The following is a 7,912-nucleotide window of genomic DNA, read 5'->3' on the forward strand; positions in this document are numbered from 1 at the left end:
AGACTTTTTGTAGCTGGATTAAAAGACATCTCTCCAACTCCCGATCATGCTCCCGCCCGGCCTGGTGGCCCTGTGGGGTGGACACCTTTGTCCCCAAAGAACAGATGGTCATGGGAGGCAGTGAAAGGCAGAAAGCCTGGGTTCTAGCCCTGCACCATCCCTTCATAATTTGCTAAGTCATACCCCCAATTTGGGGCTCATTTTTGTGGGTTTGCTGATCTCAAGGCTCCCTTCCAAGTCTAACAATATGACATCATAAATGATAGCGGAGGCTCTGGAGTCAGAATGCCCCGGGGAGGGAGAGTAAATTAAATCTCCATTGCCTACTAATTTCACTAAGTCCCAGTTTTCCTTATCTGTAAAATGGGAATAATAATAACAATAAGTCGACATAACACTCATATCATAGAATTAATAAGAACAAAGAATATGATAACCAAAAAATCCTTAAAGTAATATCTGGCACATAGTCAGTGTTCAATAAATACTATAGCTACTAATATTTTTCCCTAGCCTTCACAAAGTGCAAATAATAATACCTGACATTTATGTGGTGTTTGCTGTGTAGCAGGCACTGTGTGAAACACTTTACATTCGTCATTTTATCCCCCCAGTGACCCAAGTAGTAGGAACTCCTATTCCTCCCCCATTTTATAGATGAGTAAACTGAGGCACAAAAAAGGTTAAGCCACTTGCTCTGAGTCACACATTTGCTAAGTGGTGCAGTTGGAGTGGCGAGCAGGTTGTGTGACTCAACAGACAGTGTTCACAATGACCAATGATCCTGCCATTCTGTAAAATACTAGTCAGCACACAGACTTTGCCCACTCAACAAATACTATGTGATTGTGGCATAGTAATTCCCAGCACAGGTGAGCAGCTAGTGAACAACTCTCGTTACCATTAGCTCTACTATTATTTACTGAGCCTTTTAATCTGAACACGATGTTACCAGTCACCAAGAATTTCACCCTTTAGTTATGGTAAGGACGTCTTTCTTTTTTTAACGCTTTTAAAACTTTTAAGTATAGCATACATCAAAAGGTGAACAAAATATAAATATACAGCTCCATAATTATCTCCAAGTGAACGGCCATGTATCTATCCATCACTCTGTTGCCCCAAAAACTCCTGAATACTTTTTCGCTCTTCAAATGTGATTACTGTTCCGGAGTTTCCCAACGTCTGCACTATATACACTTTGGGATGGGTGATTCTTTGCTGTGGGGACTGTCCTGTGCATTGCAGATGTTTAGCAGCCTCTCTGGCCTCTACCCACTAGATTCCAGCAGCACCATAAGTGGTGACCACCAAACACCTCTCTAGACATTGACAAGTGTCCCCTAGGGGCCCAAATCAGCCTAGTTGAGAACCACCGCACTATCCTAGCCTTTGTGGCAATCACTTTCTTGCTTTCCTTTTACTTTTACCACATAAGCATGCATCCTTAAATATTATCATTCAATCTTGTCTGATGAAAGGATTTCTTTATAATTTAGTCTAGTAAAAAGACCCCTAATCATGGCTCCTAAAACAGCCTTATATAGATGGGTGGCCATATAGTTTATCGTCCAAAGTGGAGGCACAGACCTCAGCCAGGGCTGACCTGGGCAAGCCAATATGCTGACGCCACTTCTAGGGCATCTGTGCTGTGAGCAAATATTATCCTTACAGGTGCACACAACTAGGGCCCCCATCCCACCCGATAACTGCACATGAAGGGACAGAGGACAACTAAAAGCAGCACAGCGCCAAGGGCAAAGTAACAGAGACCTAAATATGTCTCAGGCTGAAGAGCTGCAGAGCAGATAACTCTGGTCTTGGGCCTCAAGGAGGGTATTCTTCAAATAATTTGCTCCAAGACACCACTTAACTACCTTCATCATATTAGCACAACACATTGATTAAAATAAATACCTTCCAAGATTTGCACATAAAAGGACCACGATCACCCCTTGTAAGAGGTTTAGGGTCTATAGTGGGTTTTAATCAATATCTGTCCTTTTTCCCTTGGTGTCATCAGAAAGTATAGCAACGACTGTCAATCTGACCTACGGTTTGATCTCCTAAGTCCTGATATTGACCATGTTAAAAGTGACAATAAAGGCTTTCCTTACATACATGAGAAATCACATTGATCACCTATTTGCTGAATGATTCCACTTATCCTCCATTATTTGGAGCATCAAAGAGAACAGAAATCAGACTACACTGAGGAAGGCCCTTGTCCAATGTGGTGCACATTTATCCAACTTCCTCAGCATCCAAGCAGTTCAGCCCTCTGCTGTGCACAGCCCACGTGCTCTGGGTGCGACTCCGCCGTGGGCAAAGCCAAGCCAACTGGGCCAATCCGAACTGCCTTTGAGACTTTTTTGTTCAACAACTGGGGAAGGGGAGGTTATTCTCTTTTGTTGGACTTGAACCTGAATTGTGTAAACCATCAACTGCAACAGTCATCTTGCCATCCAACAAAGAACCCAACACATACCGTGTTTCCCCGAAAATAAGAACGGGTCTTATATTAATTTTTGCTCCAAAAGACGCATTAGGGCTTATGTTCAGGGGATATCATCCTGAAAAATCATGCTAGGGTTTATTTTCCAGTTTGATCTTATTTTCAGGGAAACACAGTAGAGGAAGGAAGAGAAAGGCAGAACTGAAGATGAAATGAAAGAAATCAGATCCTGAGGTCATTGTTCATCCTGATAAAGATGTTCTTAAATCCAGTCCTACCTATGCACCTTTGTACGTGACCTATATATAAGAAATATACATATGAAATATATATATGAAATATATATATATATATATATATATATATATCCTAATTCCATTTAAATCAGATGTTTATCATTTATCAACATATGCCATGTGGCAGTGGCTTTCAAACTTTTTGACACCAACTCACAGTAAGAATTACATTTTATGCTATAACCCAAATGTGCATACAGCCCTAGATATAGATAGAACTGACTCAAGGTTTCATGAAACTACAGAACTCTTGCTAACATACAATGATGCTGGTATTATATTTTCTGTCCTGTTTTACTTTTTTTAATGCTTTTTTTTTTTTTTTTAAACAGTGGTTGCAGCCCACTGAATTGATTTCATGACCTTCATTTTGAAAAATACTGCTCTGTGAGATTAGGTTAAAAACTGTTTTCACCAGGAAGAATAAGATGAGAAATGACATGATAATTTCAGTCAATCTGGTTATTGAGGAAAATAGGAGGTCTGATCCCTAAATCAAGTATCTAGCAACAGAAAATTGCTATTTTACCATTTCTCTCTGACTGCCCAGGACACGTTTACCAGAAGAGGACAAAAATATAATGACCTAGAAATAAACAAATTACAAAAAAAAAGATAAGTGCCTTCTAAAACAAAATAAAAAACCATGGCTAAAAAGAGAGAGATAAGAGATATATATGTAAGGAAAGAGTCTTGCTGATGAGTTGAGTTACATGATTTATTTATCCATAGGCTAAAGACAGTCATTTCAGTGAACCTCAGCACTTGCTGCATATGTAAAAATAGTGCCTTCCTGATAAGATCAGATCTCTGGAGTAGATCTAGACAGGAAAGGAGGGAACGAGAGGGAGGGAGGGAGAGAGGGAAGGCAGGCGGGAGAGAGATCACTGGCAGTATAAGCTGCCCTTATGTGTGCAATGTGTATTAGATAACTATGAAGAGTTCTTGAAATTCTAGACAATTACTGCAGGCTGGATAAGATAGGGTATTTTTAACTGTTTTCCGTGTACCTTATTTGTATTGTCAGTTAGCCAAAACTTCCCTTTTATCTGCTCAAAAGTACCGCAGAGTCTTGATTAAATCTGTGAATGAAATGGTGAACCAAGGTTCTCAGGCTTGCTGGAAATAGAGGCCAGTGAGAGCGAACAATGCTGAGAAAACTTTGGCTGCTTTTGCACTCCGGAGTGGCTGTGAAGTTAACTCCTTGCACACTTCTAGAATGTTAGGCTGAAGCCAATTTGTCTGCCTGTTTGAGAAGCCCATTTCCTGCCACTAAGATGGAAATTTATTAATTTCAAAACAGAGTGAAGTTTAAGACCATCACTAGCAGGCTTAGGAGAAGTGAATTCTGAGAATTTTCCAAGTGATAATGAAAATCAAACCTCAGTACAATGGTATTTTAGGTAGACTTCTTCATTTCCATCATCATATTCTTCAAATACATTCCACCTGCATTATGCAAAATTAAGCAAATAAAGTGTTTGATTCATATTTGCAGATGTCATAAAGAAGTGATAAAACTCTTCTGTTCAAGGAGTCCTTGGAATTGCCTGAGTTTCTCTGGCTCTCTTTTAAGAAAGTAAGCACTGTTCAAAAGGTGTGTGTGTGTGTGTGTGTGTGTGTGTGTGTATGTGTGTGTGTGTGTGTGTACATGTACATGCACGCACGCACACTTTACTTTTTATTGCAAAATTTTCAGATATACAAAAAAGACAGAATCATATAATCATCAAAATATTCATCACCTAGTTTATGACGTTAAATGTAGAGACCAAAATATGTGCTGATGGTTTACCTCAGGCCACTCTTTTAAACACCATCCTATTTAATCTTATGAAAAACATACTAGTTATTGTTGTTGTAATTATTATTTTCTTCATCCTCATTAATGCCACCACCGCACGTCTCTTTTAGAGGCACTGTCATGGTTAAGATCCTGGGATCTGGAATCAGACCTCAGGCAAAGCCTGGATTACCAGTGTGACATAGCAAGTTACTTAACCTCCCTCTAGGGCTCTGTTTACCACCCCTTGGACTATTTATGATGCCAGAAAAATGCCTACTAGGATGCCTGACACACAGGAAGCTCTCTAAACCACCCTGCTAAACAGTCTGTATGGCAGATGAGCGTGCAGCCTGATAAGGTTAAGTGAGAAGATGCTACTTCTGTTTCCCTCCAGACATTTGATTTGAAGTCTGACAGATCCATACTTTGTAGGACAGGAAACAGCATGTGAGGGATTGCGTTAAAATCGTGTACACATTCTCCGAATGGGTGGTAAGTTTCTAGGGCAAACACTAGCCAACCTTGGAGGATCAACCAGCTTTCCGGAAAGACTTCTGCTGTCAGCACTCCCAAGTCTTTATTCCCGAAGAGGACACCTTCCAGACTCAGCCGTCTGCGTACCGGCAAACACACCAAGTCGGTTCTCAAAGTTCAGGGGAGTTGGCTTTGGTATGTTTACAAGTCCTTGCAGATCGCAGGAATGTTCAGGATAATTATTACCCCACCCAGGAGCGCCCAACCCTCTCACATCTGGAAGGAGGCGGCCACACAAAGGAGAGCGAGAGAGAGACCTCCTCTTGTGGCCACTTTCTCAGGTCCCGGGAAGACTTAATACAAGCTCTCACCCCTTTGGAGAAAAAGACCAGCCACTGCTTAGTATAATATCGTACAGAGCACAGGGCATTGTATGCAAAGCAAGAGTTTATCCTCTAGTCCAAATAGAATGGCATTTCTCAAAATATCATCTTTGTTTTTCCCTCCTCAGATGAAAGTGAAATACTCCAGAAAAGAGACAGAGAGTGATCCTCACGCACACAGCCTGCCCAACGTGGGAGCGGCTAGGATCAGACACACCTATTTAAAAAGGGCAGCCAAATCAAACCCTTAGTATCCTCGCGAACGCATGTGATTTCCTTCCACCCTATTCATTGCGTTTTAAGAGTATCTCTGGGCAATCGGATCTGGGATTCATCAGCATTTCTCCCCACTTCCCACGAACACGCGGCCACCAAAGTACATGGTCCCTGGCGGCGCGTTTGCAAACCCCACCATCGCCAACGCCTCGAGACCGCCAAACTTCCTGTCTCCACACGACCAAGGCGACCAAAGAGCCGCGCCAGGCACCCTAGGGACTCCAGAGAAGGCGCAGGCAGCCTCCGAGCCGCGGGGCGGGGTTTCCTGCTCGCAGGAGCCCCGCGGGGCCGCACCTCCACTGGGGGTCTCCAAATGTGCGCGCTGCGCCTGGGGCGCACCGGGAACGCTTGCTGTGGCCGCGTCTCACGGTCGCGCCCCCGCAGCGAACTCCAGGCACCCGGGCCAGTCCCCTACCTACCTGCTCTTCTGCCTCCTCCCTCAAGCGCTTCGGGGCTGTCGACCGCTACTTTATTGTCTAGGCTGCTCACCGCGCCGGGATGTGGGGATCCAGCTCTGCGCCAGCCCTGCAACTCCGTTCAGCGCAGCGCCTTCCCCCGCGGTTGCCTTCCTCTTCTTCCTCCTCTATGCCTAAGCTCCCGCTCCGCACGTGAGCTGCGCAGCCCGACTCCCGGACTCGCTGGGCAGCCAGCGCCCGCTGCATCCCCCGACCCGGGGCTGAATGTCGCTCCCGCCGCGCCGCGTCCTCGCTTTGGTCCACACTTACAGCTGTGCCCCGGGCCGCCTTCCTCGCGTCCCTCGGTCTTTCTATCCTACCGCCTTCCTCTCGCTGTCAGCCCAGGCTCTGGTCTCCTTTCTCCCTAGCTGCCCCCGCCCGCCGCCTCTCCGGGGGCTGGGGCGGCCGCTGCCAATGAGACTCGGCTGATGCGCTGTTCCGGCCCAGTCATTGTATCCGGAGGGGAGAAAGGAGGTGGAGCGGGAGGCAGGGAGGGGGCGCCCTCGGGCTCTGCCGCGCGGCTGCCGGCTGGGCTCGCCTTCCCAGACAGAGAAAGGGCGCTGGTGCCAAGGGGCGCGGAGTGGCTGGTGCTGCCAAGAGGAGGGGGAAGGGAGGGGGTCAAAGCCCGTGCTTCTCCATCTCTCCCTCCCACTCAGAAAAGCGCAGGGAGGGACTTGATTCTGCCTCCCAGGCTTCAAGCATCCCAGGACCCGACTGCCCTTAGAATAAAGGGAATGAGGCACCCGCGGCTGCGGGAAGCGCTGAACCTAGCCGGGGATGGGAGTGGGTCTGGTTAATGACTGGATGTGAGATTCGGGCAAAAAAGAAAGAAATAGCGAGAAAGAGGAAGGACGGGTGTGGGGTGGGGGAAGGTAATAAGAGAGAACGAAAGAAAAGAGTAAATGGGAGGAAGGGGTGAGAAGAGAGAGAGAGGAAGAGAAAAAAGAGTCAGCCCCATGCCACAGTCATGTATCCTCCAGAACAGTTCTGTGATGCGGGAGTGTTTTATTATGCTTTCTTTACGGATGAAGGAACCGGAGAGGTTGACTCCAGATAGCTAGTAAGTGACAGGACAGATTCCAACTTGGTGTGGTCCTGAATGTGACCGAGCTGGTGAGAGAAGACAGAGAGAGAAAACGGAGGACTTTTCACGAAGGATCTCCTATTGAGATTTTTGTATTATCTCCAAATGAGTGGGCAAGTAGAGCACCAGAGAGGTACACTGACAGGGCTGAGAAAATATTTGCAAACAGCCTTAAATGTGTGTCCCATTACCAGGCCAACTTCTCCATACACCATGAATTAATTTTCAAAACTAAATCTATTTTTTTAAATAATTATCCTGACTACACAGTTACATAGCTCTGTATTTTGGTGAAAGTTTAGTTGATTCATCCAATGACAATATCTGAGAGAGACAGTTTCTGAACCCTGTTTTGGCATTTCTCCTCCTCTTCCCCTCCCCCTCCTTTTTCTTCTCTTTCTTTCTTCTCTTTCTGCTCCTCCTTTTTCTCCTCTGTTTCCTCCTCCTTTTTCTCCTCATTCTCCTCCTCCTCCTTCTGACAGATCACCAGCCTACAAAAAAGGATGAGATGTGGGGAGGGAATGCTCTCTTGATTTCCCAGGCCCTGGCATAGCTGCTACTGACATAAGTGGAAAGCAAGATCTGAAAAAGTAAAGGCTTGAGGTGGTGTGATGCATAATGTTATATCTGTGCAGTGTGAGGTTTAATTAAAATTTCTTCTGATATGGAATGGACTAGCTGCTTTTAATTAAATAGAATATAT

At 45.2% G+C, this 7,912-nt stretch overlaps 1 protein-coding gene across 4 annotated transcripts in view; it reads right to left on the reverse strand.

The window, feature by feature from the left end:
- FRMD4B (FERM domain containing 4B) overlaps positions 1-6,574 on the reverse strand; it is a 375,301-nt gene extending 368,727 nt beyond the window's left edge. For 2 of the 4 annotated variants that reach the window (XM_019711732.2, XM_074313265.1), the window contains exon 1: positions 6,090-6,574. The gene's annotated coding sequence lies outside the window, so the exon portion shown is untranslated. The remainder of the gene's footprint in view (positions 1-6,089) is intronic. The other 2 variants (XM_019711733.2, XM_074313267.1) reach the window with 2 other exon arrangements.
- Positions 6,575-7,912: the final 1,338 nt, after the last annotated feature.

This window comes from Rhinolophus sinicus, linkage group LG10 (genome assembly GCF_036562045.2).
Source record: "Rhinolophus sinicus isolate RSC01 linkage group LG10, ASM3656204v1, whole genome shotgun sequence".
Classification (NCBI taxonomy): Eukaryota; Metazoa; Chordata; class Mammalia; order Chiroptera; family Rhinolophidae; genus Rhinolophus; species Rhinolophus sinicus.